Source organism: Propithecus coquereli, unplaced genomic scaffold (genome assembly GCF_000956105.1).
Source record: "Propithecus coquereli isolate 6110/MARCELLA unplaced genomic scaffold, Pcoq_1.0 Scaffold52, whole genome shotgun sequence".
Classification (NCBI taxonomy): Eukaryota; Metazoa; Chordata; class Mammalia; order Primates; family Indriidae; genus Propithecus; species Propithecus coquereli.
In genome coordinates this window covers 7,764,113-7,786,739 of record NW_012151063.1, presented here as the reverse complement: position 1 = coordinate 7,786,739, position 22,627 = coordinate 7,764,113, and the positions used below count along the sequence as shown (strand labels likewise).

General features: G+C 39.8%; 1 protein-coding gene across 3 annotated transcripts in view; it reads left to right on the top strand.

Annotated features, from left to right (window-relative positions):
* MID1 (midline 1) overlaps positions 1–22,627 on the top strand; it is a 337,134-nt gene that overhangs the window by 170,125 nt on the left and 144,382 nt on the right. For 2 of the 3 annotated variants that reach the window (XM_012656826.1, XM_012656823.1), the window contains exon 1: positions 7,305–7,649. The exons of the other annotated variant lie outside the window; for it this stretch is intronic. The gene's annotated coding sequence lies outside the window, so the exon portion shown is untranslated. Of the gene's footprint in view, positions 1–7,304; positions 7,650–22,627 lie in introns of those variants that run through there. 3 annotated transcript variants of the gene reach the window in all.

Here is a 22,627-nt window from a genome sequence, read left to right as displayed (position 1 = left end):
ATCAGCTTTGGGCATTAAAATATTAAAGGCTTGAGGGACTTATCTTTCTTGAATATAAGGAAAGTGAGATAAAGGAATAAGGATTAGAAGTAAAGTGGTTTTAACCAGCTATTCCTAGCCATACTCAAACCCACAAAAAATGGATTTAAATCAAGAATGATGCCAATTAGAAATAAGAAAAAGGGGTTTTTGATTAATCTAATGAATTATTAAGGCATCTTGGTTGTAGAATTTTCATACCTAGAGATCTAAAAGAATGTCCAAAACATTTGGATCAGGGCTGTCTAATATATATATTTCTGCCTACACATGGCAAAACAGTTATAAACCTTGAGCAAATTAAAGCTGTGGTGGGGGAAACAGGGCATGCCAATCAGGTCATATGTGCATGATGTGATGACATTACACTTGGGTTCAGAATGGGCCATTAGGTATGTTATCTCTGTAAAATTCTACCATGACTCTTTGGTCATATATGGACTGGATAGTCATAAAACACTGCTAGTTCACAGGAAGTGAATTTAAGGACAAGAAATGGATTTTATAACCAGGATGTATCATTTTGTTTATTTTAAACTAATTTTAATTTTTATCAAAGTAATACATGTTCAACATGCAAATGTATTAAAGACTTCTAATAAAAACCAGCAATCCCTGTCCCATCCCACTCCACCCTAGGGGCAATCACTTTCAACTGGTAAATATTTCCTCTGGTATGTACTTACATATTTCCCATAATATGCTTGTACTGCTCGTTCTTGGTTTATGAATTTTAGACATTACCTTTAAAATTCTACAAATAATCAAAACGGAATTCTTGAGCCGGGTGCAATGGCACGTGCCTATTATCACCCCAACTACTGGGGAGGCTGAGGTGAGAGGATCACTTGACCCCAGGAGTTTGAGGCTATAGCGCGCTATGAGTGCACCTGTGAATAGCCACTGCACTCCAGCCTGGCAACACAGTGAGGCCCTGTCTCTACAAAAATAAAAAAAAATGTCATAGGCAATAGTAGTTTCGCATGATCACCCATACCTGCAAGGGATGCTGGGAAATGTTCTTCAACTGGGCACATTTCTGCCCCAAGTAAATTGAAGTTCTGTTGAAAAGCAGCAAGGGGAAGATGGATAGTGGATTGGCTACCAGTAGTCACTGCCACAATATTTATATTATTGATCACTGCCAGTTTAAGGAGTGTTCTATGATTGTGCTTCCTTTTTTTGTGCATCCTTTTGCTTTTCCTGGAGTTAATAATAGCCTTGAATTTTGCTTATATTTATATGTACCTATTTATCCTCAAATGTAATCTATCAGTATCATTTTTTCCCCAAAATCCCACCTACAGGAATCTTCCATCCTCCTACTACAATTTAGACTGAGGCCTTTCTAAGATGATGCATCTATCACCTGGACTTATTCTCTTTATGTTGGTTGCTCTATTTTCTGAGTCCCATTGGCTTATCTTTCTTAGTTTAATTCTCTCATTTTGCTAAAAAATATCTTTGAGTGGTTTCCAAATAAAGAGTAAAGGGGATGCAAAAATTCTGAGTCTTCACATGAACACGATTGCATTCTATTCTGACATTTGATTGATAGTATGACTTGGTATAGAGCTGTCAGTCAGAAACCATTTAATCTCAAAATTAAACAAAATAAAGCTCTTACCTTCCAATGTTACAGTTGAGAAGTATATAATAAATCTATTAGCAAAATTTCATGATTTGTAAAGAAGAGAGGTAATGGAGGTTTTTAAATTATTATTAGTCACAACAATTCAGTAAACATTTATTGACTAATTGGCCATATACTCTGTGCTTGTTGTTGCAAGGGACACACATGTGTTTGGGTATGGGCCTTGTGATTGTTTGTTTTATGTGTCCACTTGGCTAGGCTAGAGTTCCCAGTTATTCAATGAAATGTTAATCCAGGTGTTGCCATGAAGGTAGGTATTTTGTAGATGTGGTTAATATTTACAGTCAGTTGACTTTAAGTAAAGGAGATTATCCTTGATAATGTGAGTGGGCTTCATCCAATCAGTTGAAGACCTTAACAGCAAAATTGAGGTTTCCCTGAGGAAGAAGAAGATTACAGTCCCCACAGTCATATTAGCCTGCTTTACATTTCTCTGGAGAGCCCGGACTGATACAGGCCTCAAGACCTCAGAATCAAAACATTTACACAATAAGCAACAGCACTTGCACCAGGCACACTTGCCAATATATGATTTCATTCAATCTGCCCAACTGTCCCCTAAACACTCTTGGGCTTGGAGATGTCAATTGGTTTACCTGAGGTCCACCAGCCAGTTAGTGACAAAGTCAGCACCACAAATGGACTCCAAATTTTATTTACCCCATCTTTGTGGTATGTCGAATTATTCACCTTAAGCAACTGGAAGAAACTACCTTAGGGAACCTGTATTTAGTGAGTAGAAACTTGTCTCTTTTTTGTGACTACCTACAGGAATTATAGACGGGATTTTTTTGTCTAAGCAAGGACTCGTGCCCCTGATAGCTACCTTGCTGTCAACTTAAATTACCTTCACTAATCACCTTAAACACAGTGTTCCACAAATTTTCCTCTGCTCCCATAAGGATAAAATAACTGGATTTCTGGAACCTCTAAGGGAGAAAATATACACCTTTTTCATAGCCCCCAAAATTGCACTTATACCGGGCACACTCTCCTGGTGGTTGCATAGGTAACTTCAGCTTGGTTTTCATTGCTTTTTTTTTTTTTTTTTTTTTTTGAGACAGAGTCTCACTGTGTTGCCCGGCCTAGAGTGCCGTGGCGTCAGCCTAGCTCACAGCAACCTCAAACTCCTGGGCTCAAGCAATCCTCCTGCCTCAGCCTCCCAAGTAGCTGGGAGGGACTACAGGCATGCGCCACCATGCCTGGCTAATTTTTTCTATATATTTTTAGTTGTCTGATTAATTTCTTTCTATTTTTAGTAGAGACGGGGGTCTCGCTCTTGCTCAGGCTGTTTTCGAACTCCTGAGCTCAAACAATCCGCCCGCCTGGGCCTCCCACAGTGCTAGGATTACAGGTGTGAGCCACTGCGCCCAGCTGGTTTTCATTGCTTTTGATGATGTTTCCTGGTACACATTAAAATAAGCTACATGAAATTACTGATATTCAACCTTTGTTTTACTTACACAAGCACTCATTTCATATGCTTTGACCCAATCGAACACTGAGAGAGGTGGCACAGGTGGCACCCATGGATGCTGTGCCAATGCCCATCCATGTCCAAGTAGGGCCTGTCCAGGACTAGCCCCCCAGAAACCTATGTTAGGTTTGCCATGCAGGTCTGTTTATAACCAAACCTGCACATAACTATAGAGGATTATTGTCTAGGCTGTTTTTTTTTTTTTTTTGAGGAAGAGCTTTCAAGACTTACAACATCCCTTCAGCTAACATTTGAAAACATTGTTAATCACAGACTTGGGAACAGAACATCTGTTCCTTTGGCAAAGCAAGTTTCTTTACTTGCTTACACTGTTTCCAATAGGCAGATCTAATCCTCACTCAATGGACAACCCCTAAAAGACCATTCATTTAACTCATTTTTTTTTTATTATTTCAGCATATTATGGGGGTACAGATGTTTATGTTATGTATGTTGCCCTTGCCCCCCTCCCCCTCCCGAGTCAGCGCTTCAAGCGTGTCCATCCCCCAGACAGTGCGCATCGCACTCATTATGTATGCATATACCCATCTCCTCCTCCCCCTCCCACCTGCCCGACACCCAATAAATGTTATTCTTAACTCAAATTTTTTAAAAATTATATTTGTCTATTTATAAATGAAAAGATGACTTTGTTCAGTCACAATGTTCACTTTTCTTTGGGATTTTCTGAATCATTTCTGGAGGCAGCATATTTTACAGCACTGTCTTAGTCAGTTTGGGCTGCTATAACAAAACACTGTACCTTAGCCTGGATAATTTATTAACATAAACAACAGAGATTTATTGTTCACAGCTCTGGAGGCTGGAAAGTACAAGATCAAGGCACCAGCAGATTCGGGGTCTAAAGAGGGCTCTCTGCTTTATCATTGACACCGTGTTGCAGTGTCCCCACATGGCAGAAGGGGCAAACAGGCTCCCTCACGCTTCTTTTATAAGACAGAGCCCTCATGATCTAACCACCTCCCAAAGGCCCCACCTCTTAATAACATCACCTTGATGGTTAAGATTTCAACGTAGGAATTTTGGGGGGACACAAACATTCAGACCATAGCAGACATAAAGCAGAGTAATTCTGATTTGAAACACTTAGGTTTCATTCCTGGTACAACCGTTTATAACACTAAGACCTTCAATTATTTACTTTGCCTCAATGATCCTGCCTGCTGACGGTGCTGCCTACTTTTTGGTATTTTGGTAGAGATTAAATGGTGCACGTTTGTGAAGTGCCTGGTGCAATGCTCGGCTCATAGCAGGCACTTATAAGGGGTGTTTGTTAATGACACCACCATTAGCATTCCTGTCCTAATGCATAATGAGAAGATGGTGGGATAAGCACCATCAATCACTGTACCTTTTACTCATGGAAATGCCCTTTCATAAACCTACCAGACATTATCATATGTATGTATTCCTCCTAGAGCTCTTGTACTCCGTAGCTGATAAGCTATATAAGTATACAGAGGCAAAGGTATGTGATGTCTTCATGTAAAACCAGAAAACCGTACACTGGCTCACGAATACATCAATGAAGTTGAGATTCTGTTTTGGAAAGCTGGTCTCTTCTCTTTTGCTCTAACCTGGATATAGCTCAAACACAGGAGCATTAGGATGGGAAATGGCATTATGCTTAGTGTTGTCCTAAGTAAGTAAGTACAGAATGGATATTAAATTGTGGTTTAATAGTTTCATTTTCCAAGAGTTTCTTTTCCCTTCCTTAATGTGGCAGTGGCAGTAGTCTGATTGGTCTCAATGTCTGAGGGAAGCTGCACACTGAATTTTGTTTTCATTCCACAAATGCTTCTTTACCACCTACTGCCTGGTAAGTGCTGTGAAAGTGGCTGGGGCTACAAAAATGAATAAGATACCCTTCTTGTCCTTGAGAATTTTATAGTTTAGTAGGAGAGACAGACTCAAAATATATGATTACAGTATAGTGTGGAAGTGAAACAACAGAGGTGTATCATGGTTTGCTCAAACCGGTGCTTACAATCTCCTGATTGGGGGCAGCTCTTTCCAATTCCAAGTTCAGCTCTTTCCCTCACTGCGGGAAAGGAGGGAGGATTTACACCGTGGGAGTTGGCAAAGGCTACTACAAATCTTGGCTTTCTTTTGGAGAGCTGGTTGTTAAACATTTACCTGCACACCACTGGGTGTATATAAACTGCTTTATGAGCATAGGGGACGGAAGGGATCAATTTTTCTTGGTTGCATTTGGGAAACCACGAAAGAGTGGCGACATTTGAGATTGCAGGATAGTGAATGGGAGAGTGGTTCAAAGGAGGGGAAAAATGGAAGAAACTTTGAAAGGGCACAGTCCTTGCGAGAGAAAATCCCAGCTCATATTTACCTGGTGATGAAAGCAGAAGGCAAATGCAGTTGTGAGAAACCCTCACTGAAGGTAATAAGTCGATGTGCCGTGGGATTAACTCCAGTGGTATTTAATGGCAGTAGCCCTGGGTAGCTTCCTGTGTCCTGGGGCTGGGGCATACCTATTTCTTAAAGTGAACCGCAGTCCTTTGGCAGTGGGATAAAATGTTGATTCCCAGGATCCTCAGCAAACCTTCTGAATCAGATTCTTTTGGAGCAGATGCCTGGAGATTTGCATTTTTAGCAATCTCCCCAGAAGTTTCCTTGCACACTCAAGTTTGAGCACCAACCTTTCAAAGCATGATTTTGCCACCTGGGAGACATTTGGTAATGTCTGGAGACATTGTTGATCGTCATGACTGTGGGGGTGCTACTGGCATTTAGTGGGCGGAATCCAGGAACACTGCTCAGCATCTTCCAGTGCACAGGGAAGCCTCACCACAGAGAATTATCCGACCCTAAATGTCAATAGTGCCGAAGTTGAGAAACCCGGATCCAGATCATAATGAAGAGTTCTGAAGTAAGTACAAGAAATGGATTGAGTAAGCAGCAGTTCTCAAGCAAAAAAGAAAAGAAATAAAAAACTAGTGGACTGAAGTCAGCTTTTGTCACTAGGTGGACCCTTAGTTTGCTCAGGTTGGGGGCTGGAATGAGTTATGGGCTTCCAGACCCAGTTATCAGGCTGCCCAGTTTTCATAGAACTAGACAGAGCTCTCACATATTGAACCCATGCAGATGGTACCCCTGAAGCCACAAACTCATTATTTGCTAAGTTGTTTTTTTCTCTAACAACAAAAAATTTTAAATATTTATCGAATTATTCTCACAAGAAAATTGTGGTCACTTCATTAGGGGAAAAATATGCCACTGGTTGTATACAAAGTAGTCTTAGCTTAACTTGCACTTTCTTGAAATCAAAAGGTATATTTGCATTGAAATCATATTGGCTAAGAGTTGAAAAGAGTTATTGCTTACACGGAGTTAAGTAAGCAAACTTTGGAAATTTTTTTGAGGCTGGGTTTAAGTTTCTGAGAAGCCAGCTGGCTCTCCAGCTCCCCTGCCATCCTGCCGAGATGATGTCCAGCTTGTCCCTGTTAATAAGTTCAGGCGATCAATCTCAGAGTTAATACAACCGGTAATGAAAGGTACACATTTTTAAATTTTTTTCTGAACAAAACATCAGTGGTTATTGTTCTAATGACAATATTGCTATCTGAAATTATGCCCCAGGCCCTCAATAGATAAAGATTTTTGTTCATTTGCTGCATTTCAAACAATTTGTGTGCGCTTTCCCATTAAGATTTTTCTTGGACTGGATATATAGTTAATCCACATGGAGATGAGGTAGGTCACACCCTCCTTTCCTGATTGCTTGTTTCAGTTAAGGTGTTACACATAACAATTTGGTTTCCTTCCCAGTGTCTTTGCAAAAGTAAGACTTCAGTGCAAGATACCCTTTTAAAAATACCTTTGGGTCCTGAGTGTTGAACTTTTCTGGCTGAACTAATTTTGCACCTTCCAAATGCTTTAATGCTTTTAGGGAACTCTTAAAATGCAAGGATTTAAGGCCCTTACCTAGTTAAGCTTTGAGCAGTCCCAGAGCTGTTAGATAAGAATAGGACTCATCCTTTACTTTTGGAGCTTTGGGCACTGTTTCCAGCTGCTTCCAGTCATTCCAATCCTGAAAGCTCTCCTAATCCTCGCGGAGGCAGCCTTTCTGGCTCCCAGGACCCACCCCTTGCTCCTGATTGGCGAGGCTCCTCGGCGGCCCAAGCCAGCCGCCTACGACGTCTCTGAGAACTGATTTGAAATAAGAGCCAGGCGGTCCTCGCTTCTCTGCGACCGACTTTTCATAGGCTGGGGGAGAAAAGGTTGAGAAACTTGACATTGTCTCCGGCAGAGTGCGTGTAGCAACAGATCAAAGAAAAAGAGAACGAAAACGTGCTCTTTGCTGCCTGTAGATTTCTCCGGGTTGCTTTTGTCTTGCGGGCTTCTCTTGGGTTTGGTGTTTCCGCTCCGAACACTGCAGCGTGGGCTTCGATGCAGCTCGCTCCCTGCCGGATGGGTCATGGAATTCTAAACATGAGGCAGGTAAGCTCTGGGCGCTGGCGGCGGAGAGGGAAGGCGCCGCCGCAGACCCCTGCGACCTGTTACTCCGGAGAGCTTGCTGAGTGAGCAGATGCCTGTCCAAGTCGACCCATTTGGTGGAAAGACTGGGCTGCAGATTACCTGCGGTGCCCCCAGCACCCACCCGGTCCTCACTACCCGCCCCCACGTTTGCCTCTAATGGTGGTTGGTGATGTCAGGCAGTCATTGTAAAGGGCTTAAAAGCGGTCTCGGTAGAATATATGTAAATCAATTCCAGTTTGTGGCCGCTGGAATGTATTGTGCGGGATCTATCTCGAGCTTTTAGCCCCTACCCTATGCTTTGGGCTAGAATAAAGACAACTGAATATCCTGAAAAAGAATTACACGGGCCCGCTTATCTCATTTTGGCTTCGCATTATGAGCATTTACTGTGTTTCTGGCTGAGAAGGCAGAACTAGCTTGAAATGAGCACAGATAGTCCTTCCAGGAAAATGCAGATTTTGTTTTTCTATTCAAGCAGTTTGGAAACTATTGCTTCTGGACGTGAGAAAACAACTCTGAAAGTAGTGAGCGGAGAAAGGGCTCGGGGATTACCTAAATGAGGCTTTGAAAAGAATCCTAAACTAGCAGCTCTGGGACATGATGATAAAATTCCTTATCAGCCCCAGCAGAGGTTTATAGCCTTGTTGTTAAGAAAGAAAAGGAAGGAAAAAAAGTGAATGTAGGAAGCCGGGAAGAGGGTGTAATTTCTAACTCAATCAAAGTTACGGAAAAATCGTATGTCAATATTTAAATATCAGGATCAATACTCATTTAATGGGACAAGACCGGAAGAACATACCAGTAGGCTGGGAAGGGCGGGAGATACAAGAGCAGTGATATTGCTCGTGCCAGCTCTGAGTAAATCTGAGTGGGAAAGTTAGCATCTGTATCGCCACCGGAAAAGCTCTTCACTTTTTCTTCTAAGTGGGCTGGGCACGCGCCGCTTTGCACTCTTTCGGGGAAATGAACCTTCCATTTAGGGGCCGAGGCAAGGGATTTAGAACTTTCTGTCCCTTTCCTGCAGCCTTGGAAGGTGAGGCAGAGCCCCCACCAAATGGTCAGGCGCAAAGACCTTCTGCCTTCTCGTCTCATGACTTGCTCCCTAAGCAAGCGTGCTTGGCAAGTTTCCGTGAGTGCAGAAAAGCACATGCGGACGCGCAAGTGCCGCGAGCTTTCAATGAACTGCCCTTGCCTTGCTAGGGACTGTGGGGTGGAGGCTCGTTTTAAGTTCTGCAAACACACAGTCCAACGTCATTCTTTTAAAGTGTAGTAAAATATGATAGGGAAAAGGAGTGAGAAGGCTAAATGGAAAGGATTGAAAAGGAAAAAGAGGAACGCAAAAACATGTTTGACAAAGATCCTCAGCTGGAACAAAGAAGTCATTTGATCCTGTGCGGAGCCACCTGTCCTTTCCTCCGTGGTGTCTGAGCTCAATCTCCAGAATCCCTGTTCCCACACAACTCCTCCAGATCGGTGGCACTTCCCGTGCCTGATGCCCAAGGCATGCTGTCCCCAGCTTGGGATGGTTTTTCCCATGCCTAGCTTGCTGTGGCATTCAAGTGAAGTTGGAAAACAGCCCAGTATTGAAGTTTTAAGACCACAAGTACACATGTGGTAACTCCTTAGTTATTTAATGAATGGGCAACTGTTTATCCCACAGCTCTGTATATCTAATAATTTTTTGGCCCATTCGGTACTTGAAAAGAGGGTGGGATGAAGTGGAGGGGGAGAGGAGATGGAAGAGAAGGAGAGGATCATTGTTCATCCAAAGAACACAGACAGTCCAGGGTTTCAGGAATCTCGTGCATTTTCCCACAGCAGCCAGAAAAAGAATGTAGGGAGGAATAAGATGGTAGTGTTATTGGCATGGGTTTATCCCAACTTGATTTGAGTTTCTCTTGGGGAAACCTGACTGTTGCATCCAGGCAGGGTGAATTGCAACCACCAGCCAATTTGTCATCTCAGCCTGGCAGCTCCGGCTGGATTTGCAGGGTTAACTATCAAACAGGCCCGCGTGTCATCAGCTCAGCAATGAAATTCAATCCCTTCGCTGATGAGTGATCTGTCCCTAGGGCTGCACAAATGCTGAACAATGGTGTGGCAGGCCAGAAGAGACCCCTGCCACTGATATTCTGGGTGGCTAGAAATTGCCAGCAGAATTAGAAAGCTGCCTGACTGGCTATAAGAGTCAGAGGGGTTTGGGCTTCTGCCAGGTTGGCAGAAAAGGAACGGTGTAGAAGGATAGTATTCTTTGAGGGTTCCTAAGGCCACGCTGAGTTAAGCCAAAGAAAAGTGTAGACCTGACTCGCCTTTATCAGGAAGTAATTTTAAAGTATGTGCTAGCCTTTCTCTGCACTCTGATCATAAATGGTAAACTTTCCTGAATCTTCCTTGAGAAGGAATTTGCTGTGTTCCCAGGCAAAAGGAAAGGCATGGCCACCTGTTCTAGAAGCCCAGCCAAAAACAACAGGTTTGCCTGTGGCATTCCCGCAACTGCAAATATCCTCCCCAAATAGCAAGCCACCCATTGTCCCTATACATGAGAAGAACAAATAGTTCATTCTTGAGCTGGGAAAAAAAGATCAGATTCTCCAGACAAAATTACCTACCAGACATATTTTGTGTTTTTAACATCCTGATAACTTTAGAAAAAACTCTGAGAGAAGAAGGTGGGTGCTCTATTTCTGACCTGCTAAAACAAGTCACGTAGCTGCTAAATTCTTGCAAGGCGAGGATGCTGCTATTACAAGGAAGCTGTGGCTCCGTTTCATTAGCTCATTTTGCATTCTTTAGATTGGAATTAAAATGCCCAAGGACATCTGGCTTAATAATGAAAGTCTTCGTATTAATCTTTCCTATGAGGATTAGAAAGCCCTTTATAAACATGATCTATTTATTCTCTGCCACATCCCCAGGAGAGAAGGAGGTGGTAATTTGATCCTCATTGAGCAAATGGTGAGGCGAAGGCAGAGAAAGGTTAAGTATAAAGAGACAGAGCAAGTTAGGGGCAAGTCCGGGGATGAATACTCACCCACCCAGAAAGACTACCTGTGCTGGTTTAGGATATCAAATGGCATTCTGGGGATTAAAGCGGAACCTCTCCTACAACATCCTTTTTGTTACCATTCTATAATAGGCACATAGTGTCCCAAATATGTTGTATGGTTTCCTGCATTTGAAAGTCAAGCCTTTAAAAGTTCAGAAGGCATTTCTGTTCTCATCTGTCCCAACACTAAGATCAGGCAGCTTTTATGACACCTAACAGGAAGGAAGATTCAGTAACTTACCGGGATTTTAAAAATCTATCCCTTTCAACAGATGTTTTAAGTTTTGCGCGATTTAGAAAGCTCAGTATCTTCAACATATGTTAAAATTTTAATTTCTTTCCTGCTATCTCTTTCAGGAAATGTTATAATAGTAAGACTTGCTGTCAGTGTAAAGATCCTTGTTGGCCATTTTGAAATCATTTTTTTGAGTCATTATAACTTGTGTTCGTAGTTTGCTTGGCTGTGGACTGAATAGGCTGCGAGCAAATCTGTTAATTGGTAGCTGCATGTTATCCGCAGACATTCCAGCAAGTTTTAAGGCTAAGTGTGTATGTGGATGTCTTCTGGCTTTGATCGTTTGTGTGGTAAATACACATCTAAGGTAGCTATGGCAACCTGGGCTGTGCACTGCTGAAAGGGGGGGAGGATTTAGTTACTGGACAAAGAGTAATTTCTTTGATTAGAAAAAGGTGGGGACAAATTAGGACATTTTTAACCCACATGATTTGAGGATTTCTGTTCAACCAAATCATTCGGATTTTTCTCGATACTCAAAAAGGATTATGGCTAACCACACCAGAGTATTTTGCAGATGTAATTTAAATTCTTTTTAATCAAGTGGTCGGTACTCTCCCAAAGCAACTTATACAATGAAAGGGAAGTACAGCATACCATAGCAATATCATCAATATTCCTGTTGTACTTAGTGTGAATGTTTTTATTTTCAGAACTTGATGGGACTTTGAAAGAAAGACCAGGATCTGATTGGAGGTGTGCATTTCAGTTATCCACCTGCAGGGGTCAGGCTTGAAGTTTCCACGGTGGAAGATCAGGCAGTGGACGCCACTGCTGGGAGCCCGAGGCAGAGCCAAGAGAATTGCTCTGCTTATTTGGAGCAATTAGTTTAGCGATTCTTTAATCTTGTGACCAAAGCTATACGAAAACGAGTTCATTCAAGGAAGAGAATATCAAATGCACTGTGATTAAAGAAAGGGCGATAAAGCCAGGTCAAACAGCAATCTAATCTCTGTTTGGATATGGGGCGGTTTATTGGGAAAATTCTGCTCATTATCAACAACTCCTTTGATTTCACACAAAACACATCTCAGGGGCTTTGTTCTAGAAGGTTGTTCACTTAGTCTTATAAACTGGTACGTTCTAGAAATTTCTTTAAGTCAAAAGACACAATATTAGGGACCCATCTGGATCCACAAGATTCGTTTACCTCCTCTGGAGGAAAATATTCCATTGATGTACGATCAGGATGGTTAATGGCCTACAGAAGGTCAGGTGGTGTTAAGGAGCTCAGAAAATTGAGGCACAGGAAAAGAATGCCTAGAGAGGACTTTCCTAACAAAGCAAAACAAAACAAAAACCAACCAAATAACTTATCTGTTTCGTGCCATAAGGGAGAGGTTCCGAGTAAACATGGAAGAGGTGTTGATTATTTGTAGTACGAGTGGATGTTGGAGGTTTCATGTTCAGTCAATTATTTATGATGAATATAATGTAAGGACTGTACTTCATTTCTTATATCATTCAACGACATTTACTGAGCACTTACAGAATTAATATACTCTGCTACATTATAAGTGATTATTACATGCCAGGCCACTTTTGGGGCTCCAAACATGATTTTGACATGGTCTCCACCCTCAAAGAACTTTTGATCTGATGTGCAATTTATTGTACCAGTAGCACAATGTAATAAGTTATTCATGGGCAAAATGGTTGCTTATTAATATCTGTATTTGTATGGATAGGAACCCACTTGAAAAATTGATGGTATCCAAAACTTTACTGAACGTAGGAGACTTGAGAAATGATTTCTAATTGTGAAATTTACTTAATTTTTACCCACATATCCATTTGTAGAAATTTATGATTTCCTAGATAAAATAAATTTATCATAATTATTAAATAGTAATTCAATTAATTTTTCTCAATAGCGAAAAATAACTCATAGGCAGTCCTCAATCTAGAAATGCTTTATGTTTTAAGAGTTTGTTGTTTGAAACCTAGCACATTTTCTAATGAGAAATGATGCCATGATTGGGACAATCTAAAAACATTATTTTGAAAAATAATCAATCTGATTAATATAAGACTAAGTTCTCAGTTTCGAAGACATGCCCGCCATGTTATACAGGACGGACACATAGAAGGAGAAAGAATTGCCATACCTTTGGTAACAGACCAGTCTTGGCAATATTTGAAATAGAAAAGCTTGCACTCGTTTCACCTTTCTTTCTCCATCCTTCTGATATCTTCTGGATATCTCACTGGGGCACCTCCCCTAGCCAGGCCTGTCCTAATATACAGTGAATTCGTAATTGCTCACCTTCCCACCCTCCTCTCCCCCACCTCCCAACCACACTCCTGTTTTCTCTGGACAATGGTCTCTACCGTATATTGGGATAAAAGCAATATGGATGAGCTAAGTCTTGTGACTCTTAGCCCTTTAACCCTTAGGATGAACCTTTAATTGGGGAAATTTCAAGCAATGGAACCTGGAGCTGCAAAACCCATGATTGCCCTTTCAGGGACAATATTTGGCTGATAGGACTTGCTAATATGTCTGCCAGTGGGTCAGACCTCTTTACTTGTTCTTTCTCAGCATCCTGCCTGAACTTCTGGACTCACTGGGATCATTGTGAGTAACAACCAGGGAGCCACAGGGCGCTGAGTGAGAGGGAAAGATGTCATTTGTGGGTTTGGGTTGTTTGTAAGTATGTTCTTTGTATGCCGAGCACTATCTACTTGGGTGAGAATAAATGGAAAGGAAATAACTGTAGCGTCCTCTTATCCACATGAGTATTTGAGATGGTGTATATATTTCCAGTTAATTGTTTGTCTGCCTGTCTTGGGACTGAGTTACTCAAGAGCAAGAGTCACATCTTAATTACTTTTGAATCCCCAGACCCAGGCCCAGTGTCTGGCACAAAATAAGAATCATTAAATGTTTTATGGGCACATGCCAGATGAATTTTAGTAGGAAAGAGAATGGGAACTGATCTTTAAAATCACAGAGGATATGAGGAAAAAGGGCATTGGAAAACTCTAGGAAACAGCAAGGAATAAGTAGATTGATACTAGAAAAAAATTAACATGTTGCGATTACTTAACCACGTAGTCCATTCCATTGTGTCCTGGGTGAAAACACAACCCAGAACATGGCAAGCAGCTCGGCTTATACTCTGTTTGATGGGGCTGCAGAAATGATTAAGAAATGGGACTTACCCTCCAATAGCTCAAAGCCTAATAGATAAGATAGAATCTGCTGCTTGCTCTCATTGGGCCCACCCTGACGTTTTAGGCCCATGTGCAGTAGTTTTATTTCACCAGGTGAGTGGCATGCCCAAGGTCACTCAGCAACTGAGAGATCGCGTCTGGGAGAACACTGAAGTTTTCCACTCCATGCAGATGGCCGCCACGTTTTTTACAGTGAAATTCAAGACATGTGCTGGACAAAGCATTTTCATGGCTTCTAGGTGTGACAGACTGAGAGTTATGTTGAAATGATGAAACAGAAATTTCAGAGACATTTAATAGTTAATGGAGACAACAGGACTAATATTTTCAAAGGGTCTATGTGGTAAGCTATAATATCTGTCAAGTTTTGAAATGTTCCTTCTGTTGTGTGTGTCTTGAAGTGATCTTCCCCCAAACAATTAGGGGGAAGGGAGTTGTTTGTGGATAAATGGAATTCGTTGAATGCCCTGCTGAGTTAAAAATTACTAGATGAAAGGCCAGATAAAGCAGTATATAGACAGAAATTTACTTATTTACAAAGGATTAAGTTTTCTATAGCAGATGTATTAGAAATTCAGACAAAGAGTGCTGGTTAAAAGTTTGGCATTCCTGGGTTGAAATTTTAACACAAGAAACACTTTACCCCTCATCAGAGGACAAGGTATAAGGGAGTTTATACCTAGAACCTAAGTCTTCTAGACTCCCCATTTCATTCTCTTTTGCGACTATACTACATGCCTTCTAGAAAGATATATATAATTTGGATGTTTTTCAGATCATGTGCTATCATTTAACGTGCTAATAAGTTCCAAGACAATTTGACTGGGTTGATGGTTTACAATGAGTTGAATCAGGAAGGACTGCATCATCTTTTGGGTAAAATACTCTCAGAAAAATCTAAATCGTCAAACCCAAATCTTATATTTGGGTTTTGTGCTACTTTTGTGTGTATGGTCTTTACTCTGGATTTTAGATAAGTATGAAAATGTCAGACAGTAAAAACTAGGAGGATTGTCTTTATGCAGAAGAAAGTTTAGGGAGTGAAATGAATCATTTTTCCACAAATTAATTTTAATAGCGATGCTTTGGGGAACTAGTGCAGGAAAGTGAAATGGAATAAATAGAAGGGAGAAGAAAGTGTGAGTTCTTTTAGTCAATGTATGATGGGGAAAATGGAAGAGAAAAATTGGCTGTTTGGTGAGTGAATCAGTCCTTTTCAGTGGTCAGTGTTTATAGAGAATTGTTTAAAAGAGATGTTGCCCTTTTTATAGGGCTCCGAGTGAGAGAGGGGAAAAAAGTCATAATAATTAATTGAGAGGGGTATGACTTTCTGAGTAGATAAAAACATGATAGTAGACTATTAAATAATGAATATTTATTGCTTGATGCTTCTCAGTCTGGAGGAGACACTTTCTGAATACTTCTCCCCTTTCTAACATTTCAGCTGTCAGAATTGAACAGTTCACATGTAAACTACATTGTTTTGGTTTAGCTAACAAAGAGTGATAAGATGTGAATTGTTTGTGACAGCCCCGAACATTGATAACAGAAGACATTGATGCCTGCAGACACAGCCTACACGGTAAAAATCTGGAAGCAAAAATGCTTATTATGTTAGACCAACGTGCTTTGACCTAGTTTTGCTTTTCTGCTTGGAAATTATGTCAGTATAGTTACATCATCCCCTCGGATGGGCAATTTCACATTCTTGTTTATTTCAGTGTCATATTATTAGTTTTGTATATTTAGTTCTGACCTCTGAGGAGCCAAACTAATCCTCATTGACTTGCATTTTCCTTTCGAAATGAGACTTCTGCATTATAAAGCAAGAGGATTTTATGTATTAACAAAACAATCTAAGATGCATTTTCAAAAGCATTCATTTCTCCTTAATCCAGAGCCACTGCCCTCTTGAATCAAGGTTCCTAGAGGCCATCCAGTTTTCTGCTGATCGGTAGTCTTCCTTCCTTTGTCTTATGGGGATGGAATAGATTACTGTGCTTAGAACTGCCATGGCTGAATAATGAAAAAATAAAACCAGGAGGCTGATGGACATTTCCCAGCCAATCATCCTTAAGTTTGCCCTTTTCATGTTTCTGCTTTACTTCCTCGTCTAGTAGAAACTGGCTTAACATATTTTTCCTATTTAACATTTTTATTGAATACTTCTCAAAATGAATTATTTCCTCAGTTGATTTTGAACACATTTTTTTCCGCCATTTAATACTTTATATCACTGGGGGAAAGAACCATTTAATTCTTTCATACATTTATGAGTTCTAATCTTCAAAGAGTGTGAGTTCTTCTAGTGATCAACTTACATCAAATTTACAAGTATAATTTGCTACCAAAAGACGTTGAATGCTTTTTGGTGCGCATGTTTTGGCATTCTTTATTAACAAATGTAATAGGCAAAAGCCCACAAGAATATGTATTTATGGTGCCTCTTCAAAAATCTACCATTTGCTCTTGTTTTCTAATTAAGGCTTTGAAGGTTAAATATCTCTTTGTTGTTAACTCCTTTACAAATCCTCTGTCTGAATGCAGAAAACATAAAAAGGGAGTGCCCCCTTCAAAGCATAACCAAACCAACTGAATTTTAACTGGGTAAATTGCTGATTAGCTTTGGATCATTTAAAGAAACAGTATGAAAGTAATTGGGATAGGCACAAGTCCTAATTGTGTTATCCCAGGGGGCTTCAAACATTGTTTGAAACAGTCAACTCAGAGTATTATATTCCATTTCTGATCCTTATGCTTATTTGAATACTAGCATCCAGAAGAAAACCTTCTTTAGAGAATTTCTTGAATCCCTAATTGGTATATAAACATTGTCACTCTTAAGCTGCCAAAAGTTGTGAATTATAGTATACTTGTGTGTCTCCTATAGTGATATGCATTTCTACAGCAATTTTTCTGATTGCTGTAGGCAAATGCAAATATATTTCCCTCATCTTACATAAATGATGGCCTTCCACACACACTATTCTGTACCATGTACCCCGATTTTTTTCTACTCTATGATATATCCTAGAGATTTTTCCATAACAGTGCACAGAGAGCTTCCTCTTTTAAAAAAACAAGACATGACTGCATAGAATTCCATCGTGACAATGTACCATAATTGATTTGACCCTTCCCCTCCTAGTCAGATGGGGTGTGTCCAATCTTTTGCCATTAAAACAATGAAACACTGAAAAGTCTTGTGCTCATCAGTTTGTATGAGACAAGTGTATCTGTATTATAAATCCCCAGAAGTGGGATTGTTCAAAGGGTGAATGCAGTTTCTAATTTTGATAAATAAGTTAAATTGTCTAACCAGCATGTACGAGAGTACTTCTCCAGGGCCTCACCAATAAAGTGCATTATCCAACTTGTGCATCTTTGCCTATCTGATACATGAAAAGAGCTATCTCTGTGTAGCTTTGTATTTCTTTTCTGATTGATATTGAGCATCTTTGCAACAACTGAAGGGTCATTTGCATTTCTTGTGCAATGTCTGTTCACATCTTCTGTTTAGGGTTGTTCTTGATACTCATTTTTTAGCCTATCTATGTAAATTATTCACCAGAGTAATATATCTTGTGGATTTTCCACAAATACATTGGAAATAATCTGAAAGTGAGTTACACATTAATGTAGCCAATTCTAAAGATCTTTCACGAATGGAAGTGGAGCTAGTCCACAATCAAATATTCATGTGAGAGTCTAGATTTCTAGGCCTTTCTTTCCATTACACTTTGTCTTCCATTCTCTACCCAATGAAAGTTAGGGAGTTCAGCTTTGTAAAGCACAAATAACCTCCAAAATGTTAACCCCTTGCTGCCACGGGTCTCATTCCAGGAGGGTGCTTATGTTGTTAGTCCTCAGTTTGTTGGGATCCTGGGGGAGTCTTTAAGAAAATAGTCTTCACTTTTCTTCTCAGATACCAGATATCAAGGTGCATCATTTGTAAGAGTGATTTTAATATTTCTGCACATTGGGGTTGTTTGGTATCAGCCTTCTTGAAGGTTGGGCCTTTACGATCAAGACCAATTGGAGAACAGTTGCATGTGCTGAGTTTTTCAATGTATGTTTATTCTTTTAATAAGAAAAATCATTAAGTTCTTATAAATAAGCACAAATACTTATCATTTTATAGTATTGATCTAACTACTTAATCATGTGTGATTGGAGATACTTCCTCTGTAAAATTGGAATAGTAGGCATAGTACCTATGTTATAGGATCATTATGAAGATTAATTGAGTTAGTATTTGTCCACCACTTAGAATAGCATCTGGTACAGAGTATTATATAAGTATGTGTTAATTAAGTTATAGAGTGGTGGTAGTCAAGAATTGTGAAGGGCCTGAGACTTTACTATACTTTCACATTAACGCTTATCTTGCCACTGTTTCTTGGATATTGGCAGAAGACATGAGACTCCTGGGTCAGAGAAAAAGGACTTTGTTACTCATGGCACAGCAAGTAGCATGAGATTCATGTTCATATTGGCTCTCCCTGCTCTCAAGTCCCACGTAGTGTAGGGGAGGGAAGAACTTTTTCCTCCTACCCTTCTAGGTTCTTGACTGCGGACCCTGTTACAAAAAAACAGATTATGGGAGAAACTCAGGGATGAGTAAACTCAAAGAGGTGGCTAGAACTTGAATTTAAATACCATCTTCAATTAAAACAAAGGAAGAATGATATGGGCGAGGCAAATTTTGCAAAGGTAACCAGGAAAAGCACTGTAAACAAGGGGAAGGTTTGTTATGCACATTTAAGCCAGTGCCTTCTCCATTGATAAAAGTTGTTTGGATTGACTGTCAGTCTTCTCTTCCTGGTACAGAGAGGGAGGTACCCTTGCAAATGAAGATTTCTTTTTATAGATATAAATTTCCCTTACTAAAGGGAAATTTGGGAAACTTGTACTCTGTTCTCAGAGCTACTCCTGTGTATGGTATTTCTCAAAATAATCTTTATGCCAAAGGGGCATACTTGGGATGGCATATTCTAGTCTCCTACAAGGGCAACATAGAGAAGCTCGGGTGGATTCTGTACAGGTGGTGGGTTTGCCTCACTGTTGTGGAATCCTGAGCCGAGGGAACCTGAGTCTTTTAATGGGCAGTAAGTATGCCTGCCCATTGCTCTGGAAGGAGACACTATCTCTCTCTTCCAAGGCTGTTCACTATTCAAAAGTCTTTGAAATGGGAGTTTGGAATAAAGGCAGTTAGTACCTCTGCTCAAAAAATGTGCAAAGATGCAGGAGACCCATGGAGGATTTCCCTCCAATAGTAGCCCAATGAAGTGTCCTGACCTTGCTCCTTAGAGTTCTAAGAGTTCTGCAGAGCTGCTTGGGACAGAAGAGAGGAGTGTTGGCCAGACACAGGAAGAGGGAAGAGATGACGGAACAAGAGCCACCTTGTAGTTTCCTACCATTTTAGCAGGAAGAGCTCAGATATTTTCTTCTACTTTTCTGCTCTTCCAAAATACTGGGATTTTGGTTAAGATTTCATTTGAACAAAGTCATCCTTCTTTAAAAAAGAAAAAATGAAAATTTCAGGTCTAGTACAATGGTGTTTGACGTTATTTTGACAACGATAGAACTATTTAGTAAGAAAATCACTCCAGGCAGTAAATTTAGAAGCACAATATAAGAGACCATTGGGTAAAGACCCTAATGTGCCACTTCTTAGCTCTGTGATCTTGGGTTGATTCCTTCACTCTTCCCAGTTTCCCTACCTATAAAATTGAAATGCTATGGACAACTCACAGGGTTTATGTAATGGCTAAATGAAGTATTATACATAAAAATGATATATAAAGCACTTAACATATTGGTAACATATTGTAACATATTGGTTACATATTAGGCACTTAAGAAAGGTTACCTTCTCTTTTTCTAGAAACAAACTTAAGGTTTCAGAGAAATCCAGGTTTTATGGATATTTCCACCTCTTAGCCTGTGAATGAATACACACCCACTCACGCAGAGGCATGTGTATATACACACATGTGCACACAGTGGAATAATGTCTTAAATGGCTATAATGGTCCAAAGCATCTCTTTAGACAAATGTGTGTGTGCATATATATGTATAAATATCCCTGTAAAATGTAAGAAAACTAATTTGTTGCTAAAAAATATACCCTTATAGGGCAGATTCTCCTAATATGCTAAAACAACACCAAATGTCATTAATGGACATAATCACTAATCACCAGTTTTCATATTATAATCCACAAAAGCATTTTTTCTTCATCTATCTTATTCTTTGTAATAGATAAACTCTTTTACAATATTATAGACCTTGTATTTAAAATTATGCTCAGAAATGAAATTACATTTATACTTGTATTTATGTCTTTAAAGCAAAAATAAAAAATAATAAACAAGAGCAGTAAATACAAAAGGTAGAAATGGAAAAGAATGCATTTTAGAGGGCATGGTGCCAAGGGTCGCCATGACAGAGGACTAAGAACATAATGCTGACCAACTCTACAACTGTGAATGTGACCATTTGGATGATCTTGTTTCCCAGAGCTCTGTTGGTACAGAAATAGAATTTAAATTTTTTTTATTTTGAAATAATTATGGATCTGTAGGATGTTGCAAAAAACTGCACTGGGAGGTCCCCTGCACCCTTCACCCACCCCTGAGCCCCATCCTTCTCCCCTGGCAACCCATAATCTGTTCTCTTTATCTCTACAATTTTGTTACTTCAAGAATATTATATAAATGTAAGCATACAGTATGTAACCTTCTGAGATTGACATTTTTTCCCACTCAGATTAATTCTCCATAGGTTCATCCAAGTCATTGCATGTATCAGTCATTTTTTCATTTTTATTGCTGAGTAGCACTCCTCGGTATGGATGTACCACAGTTTAACTATTCACCTTGTTGAAGGACATTTGGGTTGTTTTCAGTTAGGGGCTATTACAAAAAAAGTTGCTGTGAGCCTTTGTGTACAGGACTTTATGTGACTAAATTTCCATTTCTCTGAGATAAATTCCCAGGAGTGCAATTGCTGGGTCATGTGGTAAGTTCATGTTTAGCTTTTAATAAACTGCCCAACTGTATTGCAGAGAGACCGAACCATTTTACATTCCCACCAGCAATGTATCAGTGATCCAGTTTTTCTGCATTTTCCCCAGCATTTGGTGTTATCCCTGTTTTTATTTTAGCCACTCTGGTAGTGTGTATCTCATTTGTATTGGTTTTTAAAAAGTGAAAAAGATACTTCATAATCCAGTTAGAGGTGCATTCAATACCTCCTAGGTAAAATTCTCATACCCAAATGGGTCTATGTTGGTGCATGACTGAATTGTCAAAGATACCTGTGATTGATGCATCTTTGATTGATCCCTGGCTAAAATATTGAGAGCAAAAAAGGAACTATGTTGTACAAAATATATCTTCAAACATTAATTAGACTGGCCTTCAATTTATACTCTGAGAAATGCAGAGAATTGATACTTGCTCAAGACATGGCAAACACACAACCCCCACACATAAAAACACTTTTTAGAGAATAGGAAATTAAGTATGTATCAGGAAAAGTTGTGAAGACTACTTAAATTCTCCCCACAACATTTTCCCTTGCCTTTGCATTTGCATAAGTTAAATAGGGGCATGATCTATCTCCATTGTCAATATACATGTAAATGTATGCATATACACAAACATACGTACACAGGCTCTTTGGGCTTGAATCCCAAATGTTTCCCAACATCCAATCTAGATTCTTCCAGGTCAGGGTTTCTCAACTTTGGCACTGACATTTGGGGTTTAATAATTCTTCATGAAGGCTGTCCTGTGCATTGTAGGATGTTTAGCAGCATCCCTGGCCTCTACCCCCTAGATGCCAATAACCTGCCCCCCTAAAGTGTGACAGGGAAAAATGTCTCCAGACATCACCAAATGTCCACTGGGGGAAAAATAAACTCCCCTTTGAGTATCATTCATCTAGGTAGAAGAGAAGGAGAATCTCAGGCTTCAAGTTAGCTTGCTGGATTTGCTGAAACTTAATGAGAATCTCCTTGCTACCAGGGGTCAGGTTTCGGTGCCCACCTGATCACTTCTGATAACTACCAATCTCGTCGAATTTGTTTTTGCACATTATGGCTGAAGATTAGTGGTTAACAGAAAAAGATATCAACCCATGTTTCTTAAAGAGCTTATATTCAATGCTTTAAAATACAAATTGAGTATACATAATTAAAAACAAAACTTCATGCAAACCTGGTTTTGTTTTACTTCATATTGATATTTTATTACTTATATTGGATATCATGATTATTTTAGCAGGTATAAAATTTAATGAAATACCTGATAAAATGGAGTATATCTACATATGCATAGAGAATTTTATAGAGAAATTGGCACAATTTCTGGATCTTTTTTTGATTCAACGTGTTTATCTTCAAATTCTCTAAC